The 10,361-nt window shown below is 42.6% G+C and overlaps 1 pseudogene; it reads left to right on the forward strand.

The window, feature by feature from the left end:
- The first annotated feature begins 578 nt into the window (after positions 1–578).
- On the forward strand, positions 579–2,480 carry LOC126529588 (uncharacterized; annotated as a pseudogene).
- The last annotated feature ends 7,881 nt before the right edge of the window (positions 2,481–10,361 follow it).

Here is a 10,361-nt window from a genome sequence, read left to right on the forward strand (position 1 = left end):
CGCAAAAGCATTGTGATGTGTGATGGTTGCAAATTAACTGAAGCAAAAACCCTCGGTTTTCTACTCCCAACATTGAATTTAACACATTGACGTGAATTATTGGAATGACAAAAAAGAAGCTGCATCTTGCGTCAGTTATGTCAGACATTATAACTCTTGCTTTTGTTTTGGGACAGGAATGTGCTTGCCAACCTGGCCCCCTGACGTTAATGGCAGTGTACTCAATAGAAGAAAACGATGTGGCAAATTTCCTACTAGAAATGGCTTCAGGGACAAGGCTTACAGAAAGCAAGGCTGTCCAAGTGACATCGGGTTCTTTTCCACAGAAGTTTGTGGACACGATAAATAGTAGCAACGCAAATACGTTCACAGGCCTGCCATCATTCGATGTTCTGAATGCTCTTGTGACGTGCTACACAAAAATTCATCCACTTACAGGACGGCACCAGTTATGTGCAAAAACAATTGCATTGACATTGGTGAAATTGAAGCATAATATTTCCACTGTATTCTTGAGTCACCTTTTTAACTGTTCTATAATTACATGTAGCAACATAATTGCAGCGACTGCTCAGTTGATGTCTGAAATTTTAAATGTAACTGTGGCTGTGCCACCAAAAGAAGATGTTGAACATTTCCCTGTCTGTTTTAAACAGTTCAGTAACGTGCGTGTCATTGTAGATTGCACCATAATTCCTATTGGCCAGCCCAACTGTTTGCGATAGGCATTACAGACCTACCCCTTCAATATGAAAGGTTTCACGGTTAAATATATGGTGGCTGTTACACCAAGTGGTCTTAGTGCCCACATAAACCAACCAAGGATATGGAGGCCGCACCTCAGACAAGGCCCTGTTCGAGCAAAGCTGCCTCATCAAGCAACTAGACCCGATATAAGATGCCATAATGGCGGACCATAGCTTTCTTATTGATGACAGTTGTGCGGACAACTTAATTGAGTTAATCAGGCCTCCATTCAGAAAACAAAAGCAGATGGCAAAAGGTGATTCACTTGGGACCCAAAAGATAGCATCAGCAAGAGTTCATGTAGAGCGTGCTATACAGCGAATGAAAATATTCAAAGTGTTGTCAACAAGAATCCCATGGGGCATGGTAGGATTACTTGACGACATTGTTATAATAGATGCAGGCATCCCAAACCCTTCATCACCGATTTTAGCAACACATCGATTGCGAGTCCTGCATCAACACATTTCCCAAACGTATTATGTGCATCGTAAAAGTGGTTCGTGCTTTCCATGGAAGGAAGTTTTAAAAACTTTAAAGGAGTGGAAGCGCCATGTTCCGTACCAGCACAGGTGAAGCCAGTGCTTGCCCTTATTTTACATTTGAAATAGACCTTTGTTGGGTTGTCCCCTTACAGATCAAGTGGTTTGGCTCTGGTAATCTAATTGCGTAGCTAATTAGAAACTAAAAGCATGTTGTTCCTGTCAGAAGTATTATCTTCCTCTCAGCATTAATTGCGTTATTTCTGAAACAATTTACCAAGAATTTCAGGCTTCATCTCAAAACCAATAACACAAAGACACACGTCAGCCAGTCTCTGTATGGCAAAATAAGTCACGTTAATGGGGTGGAGACATGAAATTTGTGGCCTGCGCGTTCTTTGTTTCAAACGTTTCTTATTGCTCCAGGAAGCATGGTACACATTTGAATATTCTTATATTCTCAGTAAATAAATTAATGTCGCATTATTTATGCGAACGATTTTCAGTTTCGGTTTGTGGGCGCAGAGCTGGACAGTGATGTCAATGTCTAGGCAGCTTGGTCACGTGGGCCCACCAAGCTGTGATGCACACACTGCTGCATCGTCTGGTCTCGCGCATACATTCTGTACCAGTGCAGGCAAACACAACCACACCGACAGTTGTCTTGGCTAGCTGCGGCAGCTCCAATTATCACTCTACGACTGACGCGGCTCATTGCCCTCTAGACTCGAGCCTCTCTAGGCTTGCCCGGTGCTGTGGGTCACCACTCATTGCACGTCACTCTAATGTGGTATGACGTCACGAAAACTTTCGTTGTGCTTCCAACACAGTGACATCGGTGTCAATCGCGGTAGCGATGGGTTTCGATCACGAGAACGAGAATTCAGGCACTTTTTGGAAGCGAATTAAAATATATTTAAACGTTTTCTGTGTCCAACACTTCATGTTGTGTCTTTGCATACACAGGAAGCCTACAGTATGCTTTTTATAGCCTCACAATTGGTGTCTCAACCCCTTTAAACTAGTGGGAAGTGTGAGGAAAGCACGTCTTTTCCTTCATTGCAAACTAATCTCTTATAGTGCCCTCCTAAATTGGTGGTGTTGGTTCACTTTTGGAACGTCAATTCCCCTCCAACAATTTTTTTATATTCCTTATTTCCATTGTGTACTTGCTTACTATAGCCTGTTCTAAAGTTTTGTTTGCTTTTTTTTACATCTCCACAATCTTGTGTATTGTTGCAGCCCATTTGAACTTAACATGTGTTGCTATGTTGCCTGAGTTTACCTTTTTTCTGTGTTAGGAAAACTTAATTGTGCATGGCCTCGTAAGGGCTCCTCACCATGCCCTATTGCAAATTTTGATTATACACTGGTATTTGTAAGGTGCCGTCTAGAAAGCCTTTTTTTCGAAGATTTTCAAATTAATTCACGCGATGTCACTTGGACAACCTTGTCTTCTGCAAGCCGAGTACCTGAAGCCATTTCTAAGAGGAAATTTGCCACATCTCGGGAAATGGAAGAACCTGTGCTGTTACCATGCTGCCACAAGGCAAGCGTTACTACCAGCAGACATTATGTCTCTGCCTCGACTAGGGGGAGCAAGTGTTCATTCCCTGCCTTCTCCAATACCAAAACGAAGAGACCATGTCACACGAACGGTGTCGTACCCCGCATTCTTTTTTAAGTTCTTCACAATTCCAGTGGCACATTTGTATATTCGACATTAGGTGATTCACCTGAAGTCATGTGCCATGGCTGGCGACATTGCAAGTAGCCTGGCTTGCATAGAGGCATTCGTGCGTGTGACCTTGGCTCCGTCAAAGCGTGGCGGCCTTGAGAGTAAGGGCGTGCGGTCTTCTGTTTGGAAATCCAGCATTTTTTATGCCACTCAGCCGTTTCATACTTTTAGGACACGATCGTTACCACGTGATCTACATGCTACACTTGTTTGCATTGGCGAAACCTGCAGACTTCAACTTCAACATACTTTTTGTAAATTACCAATCCATTGTTTTGCAGCTTCTATTCTTCATTGAAGTGCTTATTCACGCTACGCACTGTGATGCAAGTTTTCGTCTTATGGTATTCCGAGATATTTGCAGTTCACTTATGATCCGTGTGCATAGAGTTGTGGTTATTCTTCAATGGCTGTTTGTTGTCCCTTGCCTTGTATTTTTTCACAAAATAATGCACACGCAATCAATATTTTTGTTCACTGTAATCAGTGCCAAGGTGCTTGCCTCATACATTTTACTAGAGCCCATTTTTGTTGCACTCTTTAGCATATGAGGGTTTATCTTGCCAAACAGAACATGAGAAGTAACATGGAACAGTGTCAAACCTGCATGCGTGAATATTTGGAAAGTTTGGCCACCAGAGTTGAGTGCCCTGAAAGAATGGTTTCATTCAGATGTCCCAAGCTGCTATATGTACCATAATTTATGCTTCTTCCCAATTTGTTGAATACAATGCAAATGGCTGTCCTGGGAAGCATAACTAAATCACCAGTAATAAAAGATGGGGAGTATTTGTGCAGACTTAACATCAGTGAATGATAATTATTGACCTCCAGAAAGCATATAGAGCTGTCCGTACTGTCAACATATCAATAAATGGAAAGCAAGTGATATATAAAAATTTAACATGCACTTAAAGCACTTAACAAGCACTTAAACGCGCACTGAAACACTTTTCCGACAGATCATAGTGACCTCACTACTAAAGGACATCGCCTGCTGCAAAAAATTTTTGAATCCTTGAAGTGTAAGCGGAATTAGTAGTTATGGCACCGATGCATTGCTTTCTCCTTTCGTCTCAGCTAGTCTGCTGGAAGCTACACGGTGCATGGCAAGGGAGCAAAGCCCTGCTCAAGTTTCTTTTCTTTTTCTGTCACATTGCTACTTGTGGTTCAGGCACGTGTGGCACTCTCTAAACGCGAGATGGACGCCTGGAGCTACATCACTTACAGACCAATAAATACACACGGCTGTCTGATCGGCCTGCGGACAGGGCTTGTGGTGGTTGTGGTATCTATATTATGCAGCATGCCAGTTTCAGGGCCCCTTTAAGAAGGGCACAAACAAAGACAACAAAGAAAAGTTGGTTTCGTGAGTTCTGCCTGAGTCGCCGCTGATATCACGCAGTTGCTCATGCACAACTTGTGAAACAATAACGTATGAGCCACAGGAAACGAAGAGTCATGTCGGAAAAAACAACAAAGAAAAACAGGATATGTATTGTGATAGGGGACCTCAAGCGCCACAGCACGAGGTGAAGCTAAGTTGCAGTTTGGCACATAATAGGATCTCTTCTGCTTACAACGGTGCATGCACATGAACATTTCACTTTATACAATCTTTGCAATATGAACAGCATTGAAACGCAATGTAGCGATGAAACATTAAAGGGACTGACAACAACACCAAATGTGCCAGGAGAAACAGCTGAGATGTGCTTGTACTTTTGCGACAATCCAGCAGTGCACGAGCACTTTGCCTCCACGATCGATGGGTCCGGGAATGCTTCGGTGATTCTCACCACAATCTCGTGTGGGTCCGCTGTCACGCCGGAGGTTGTCACACACGCGCGACCACTTCTACCTCACTACCACTGTACCACTGGTACCGACTAAAATGAGGTGCTGGGCGTCCACTACTCGTTCTCCCTCCACAAAACAGCGCGAATTAACATCGCACTGCAAGAAACTTAATATTTTCAGCAAGGACAGCGCACGCGGGTACCTCCGTAAAGCCGCCATGCTGCACAGTGTAGCCAGACCGGGCCAGGCTGCGCAGCGCCCCCTAATGTTGATTTGAGTTATAAATTGCCACCAACAAGGAATCCAAGTGGTGAGCAGGTAACATAAACCTCGGCACATTTGAGCTAGCTAACGCTCCCGCTCCCGTTGTTTCATCACAGCCGAGCACTTCTTAGTAAGTAAGTGGGCCTGATCCCTTTTGACTCAGGGCAGGCGTTTGTCAACGCCACAGGAGATGTTGAAAGTACGAAAAGGAAAGAAAGTAAGGCGTAGAAAGTAAGGAGAGAAAGAACATAAAACACAGTTTTTTCACAGTCACAGTCTGCGAGTCCATCTGGCTTGTCCTGTTCGTTGTATTCTAGGCTCCAGTTGCCTTGGATTTCACCAAAGCTACAACAATTAAATCCGCCAGCCTTGCCGGTTCAAGTCAGTGTATCCCAGCTGCGTCGCTGCCTGGTCGGCCGTCTCTGTTGACCTGAACATCGCGCCCGAGTGCTCCGTGATCGCTGCGCATGCGTGAGCTGAGAGAAGGTGAGAAAGGAGAACAACTCTTGTAACGTCACAAGATGTGACGTCACATTGTTGTTTGTTTTTACTTTTTTGAAAGAGCTACTCTCGAACGTAGATTAGCCATTGCCGTCGTGTCGGCTGCAAGACGTTCTGCGCGCGCTTGGCGCGCTTTTGTGCGTGTCGAAAGCGTATAGCGTGCGCGATATTCGTGCGAGCGCAGTTTGACTTGAGCAATCGTGGGTTTGGACTCCGTGACATTTGCTTTCGTCATATGCGAGTTAGGGGCTTGTCGACAGGTAAACCGCCGCAGTACTTAGGTGAATACCTTGTTTTTCGTGGTACTGAAATAAATAGCGCTTCGCTGCGATGGTGACTTCAATCGAGTGCGGTAATTGCTGCGCATTACGGGCGATTTAATTGCACAGTACGTGCTGCATTATCGGTGCAGATAGAGAAAACTGATCCTGTGAGCCTTGCTTCCGTCAGTCAGTCGGTTAGATGTTTCGCTCTTATCCAGTGCACATTTCTTGATATTCACTAACGATCTGCTTCAAATATCGACGAAGTGTCTATTGATCGTGCAGATGTTTTTTTTTATTCACACAACTGGCGATGGGTAGCAGCGTTACGGCAGTGAGTTTTCCTTTCGAGCAAACCTTTTCAAATTGAAGTTTTCGCTCATGTTCGCGAGATAGCAAATTTAAGTGTTACACCCGCTGCTGTATTTTTCGATTCCATGTGACCTAGATTTAAGCTGCCTCAGGTTGTATTAACGCGCGCAGAGGCTTTTCGAAAAATAGTTGTCACCTGAGAAATCAATGCAGTGTGCCACTTCTTTTGGAATGGTGCTATTTGTGAAATTGATCATATTTCCCCTAGTCATGCTCAACTACTTACTGGTCAGATGTTTGAACTTCCGAAGAAGTATTTGTAAAGTTTCCCTTCCAACTCAGCATTGTAACTGACGCTTCTCGGAAGTATGAGTGGTATTTGCCCCTGCAACACTGCCATGAATTCAAGTTCAAATCGTGCCCACCGACTGTCTATCCGTGTGCCACTAGAAAGCAAAGAACTCATTTCTCAATTGTTGCAACATTTCTTTTTCATTCCATCTTCAAGAAATTTGTTTACTTCTTTCCTGGTCATTGTGGACTTGCGCACATTGAAGTTTTGGATAGTTTGGCAAAAGCATTGCATAGTGGGCCTGTAGGTTTTTTTTTGTATTTAGCGCATTTCCCTTCTGACTGGACAAATTAAGTAACTGCATTACAAATATTTCACTTCCTTGGAATGTCTGTTCCATGTGCCTCATAACATTACACGGTTGAATTTGGCACATGCACCTTCATATGACCAAGTGTAGGTTTGTATTGCAATGGAAATAAGAACATGAGTGCTTCAATTGTCTTCATCACATTGCTGATGCCTTCAATGTGTGAAAATGGCTTGTAACAATATTGCTGTTTCATGTGAGGATATGGAATAGAATAACTTTCTTCTTTTCTGCTGAAGGTATTCACCCTTTTTGCCTGTTGGGCTTCAAATCTTGTAGAATATGGTGTGAGCAGCCTGGTGTGTGCCTGAAGAGCAATGCTAGTTTGTGCATGATCATATTGTTGCTGCTAAGATGACATCTTAGGCACATTTTTTTCATACAATTAACACAAATGTTTCTATCTTCCCCTTGTGGCTCAATCGTAGTAGACCTGTTCGTTTTTCAGTTACTTTGTTGTTTATTTTTTTACATATCAGTATTATGTACTATCAAGTTAGTGGGAATATAAAGCTATTTGATGTTGTATTCATGGGGAATCCTAGCCGATCCCTCGTCATGGGTATGTGCCATATGTCACAGGCAACAGTCATTCTAGTCCCTCTTCTTGTGGTAAAAGTACCCCAAAGCCTATTTTGCATGCTTGCAGATGAGTTGAGATTTACACATCAATGCCAGCTCACAAAGCATCTAATACGGCAATCAGCCAGCCACCTCCGCAGATGGAGAATTCTGCAGTTTCCAATCATACTGTTTCTGTTGTCTTTGGCAGAGATTTTGATTGTACACAGCGGGAATAAACTGTAGGACCATAAAAAAAGCTTGTGATGACAAGGGCCATATATGGTGGAAATTATAGTAGATTATGACCAGCATTAGCTCAAGCCCTGTTAAAGGTCTGTGGTATCTAAAAAAATAATAAAGTGCTGGTTTTCATATCTATAGCTGCTGTGTGCATTAAGCTCAAAACTCCCTTCTTGGCAACATAACCCAGGAATGCCCACTCCAAACACTCTTGCACATGCACTTTCACAGCATCTGCTTTGATCTACCTAATTGCATATCAGTAAAGATGGGTCTAGTTCACTAAAACTTACAATGCTGCATTCGAATGGAACCAAACCGTTCTCGAAAAGTTCTTGAAACCAGTCAAGCAGGTTTTTGAGAACTTTTAATCTGTTAAAATGACAAAATGAAAGTTCTTTGAAATAAGTGATGCAATGCTGATGAGGTTTGGGCATGCATTTCAAGGTGCTTGGCCTTCATTATCTCTAATCATAGTGAACCTGCCAAATTGGCAAGGATCTTGAATGAATTCTTCACTAGGCCCAACTATTTTGTTGCTGCCCTATATTGTGCACTCTTCCTATATAGGAAGAGTGCACAACAAAAATCTTGTGGCTTCCTGTTATCATAACACCCTATAACTTCCTTAGATGTAGGGCCATTTGATATTCACCAATAAATACTTCCACAGGATTTAGATGATGCCTTTAAAGATGTGTCCCTCATGCTTACATGTAAAGGAGCACTGACATTAAACTTTTGGACTGAATTTTTTTATATTAATCTGGTTCCAAATGGCAGCTTTTATGGCCACACCATGCCACTGAAAGCTGCATGTGCTTTGAGCGATTCTTAATGTGTGCTAAGACTTGCTTCACTAAATAAATTTTCTTATGACTCTTCTCAAACATCTAAATTAAAATTAATTTACTTCTAGTGTTCTATAGGTCACAACCACGATACGATTACGAGGCATGCCATAGTTGCGGACTCCGGCTTAACTTTAATCGCCTGAGGTTTTTAACATGCACCCACTCCACAGTGTGCACCAAGACAGAAAGACCAATGTTGTGCTGCATAGTGGTCCTAACATGCTCAGTTTTCAATGACCTAATAATGGCATGGCTTACTCATGAACTGCAGCATGCATCATTTGTTTGTGACCTACCATGCAATGTTGTCACCAGATTATGGGGCCACACTGCCTTTGGCACATGTTTAAATGTTGGCGTTAAGGATATATTTGTTGCGCATAGAAGGAATTTGAAGTTTTGTAGTGTAGTTAACTGAATGACAGCTACACACGCATAAGAAAAAAATTGTGCCAGGACTACTTAAACTCTGCAGTGTTTGAGTTTGGCCAATTCTTGCGATTTTGCACATTTCGGATGACTGCAGGTCATTCATTACAGTTATACCAGCTTTTGTACTTTTTAGACATGCTGTTTGCCCCGGTTTTATACAGTGATCATAGATAGCCACACCACACCATGTTGGTAGAAGAATTCAGAATTTTAGTAAAATGGGGTTGCTCCATGTTGAGGTGCACCAGCATGTCATGGTAAGTGGAAGCCAGAAGCAGCAGCATTTTAAGGTATTGTGCCTCACCATGTAAAGTCAAATTATTGTGCCCCCCTCCACTCTCGCTGGCAAAACCTGCTGGTGAAGCATTGTGAGCAAGCTTTCGAGGTACGCTGCGCTCTTTCCAAAACAGCGTCCGAGGCAGCCATCTATTTTGCCTACAGGACGAGAAGTCCCTGGCCAGGAGTGCATCGAACATACGGAAATATCTGTCAATTGTACTGCTGAACATCTAGAGATTTATAGTTTTGACCTCAGGTTGCAGAACACAGCAATGCTATAGCAAACAGTGTAGTGAAAGCTGTTTCACGGCTCTACCACGGCATAGCCAGCACTGCATGCATATACTATACACAAGCATGAGGTTTTAGCAGCAATACTTAACAGTAAATTGTATTTGTACAACTTCACTCTGTCTTTAACACTGCCAGGCTTTAAAATACATGAGAAGAGGTCACTGTCTTTCATTTGATGTGTTTATACAAAAAAGTGTGTGCATGGAAGGGGTTAATTAAGGCTCCTTTGTCAAGCCAAAATGCTTCCTGGCATTATAAAGTGAAGCCTTGTGCATTTCAGTCTGCAGTTGCTCACTGCACTTTCAAAAGCGCAATCAGCACAAAGAGCACAGGAAAACACACAAGCAAAGGTTCAGCAGTTTATTTGAAACAAATGCAACTTTGTTTTACAGAAAGACCACATTCCAAAAAAGCAACCACATGCTTTGCAGACAATACAGCCAACTTATGTTAATTGTACAGATGTTAACATGCCCTGCCTTTATATGTTGAAATGTTTCAAGTCTCAAAGTGTGCCCCTACTTTGTAGCTTGTCCTTGGAACAATGGATGATTCAAACAAATGCTAAATTTAGCACCATTGCCACACTGATAGAAGAAAACTACATATTAAAATGGCAACTTCTTGGAGAACAAAGAAGGGTGTATAGTAAACTTCCAATAATCTGACTCCGGTTAATTTAATTTTTTCAGTTAATTCGAACCTGGCCGACGCCCATGCATTTCTATGAAATTAAACATTCATCATTTCGATCCTAAGACTGACATTCGCCGGAAAATGCGAATTTGACCAGACCCCAATAATGACCCCTTTTAGTGGCAGCCCATGTCTCAGTAGAGCTTAGGGGACAGTGAATGCGTTAAACAAATGCCATCTCTCTGAAATGCCTATTTTTGACCCACCCGTGAAAGATTTTCAAGCAGTAACGG

This window comes from Dermacentor andersoni, chromosome 9 (genome assembly GCF_023375885.2).
Source record: "Dermacentor andersoni chromosome 9, qqDerAnde1_hic_scaffold, whole genome shotgun sequence".
In the NCBI taxonomy this organism is placed as follows: domain Eukaryota; kingdom Metazoa; phylum Arthropoda; class Arachnida; order Ixodida; family Ixodidae; genus Dermacentor; species Dermacentor andersoni.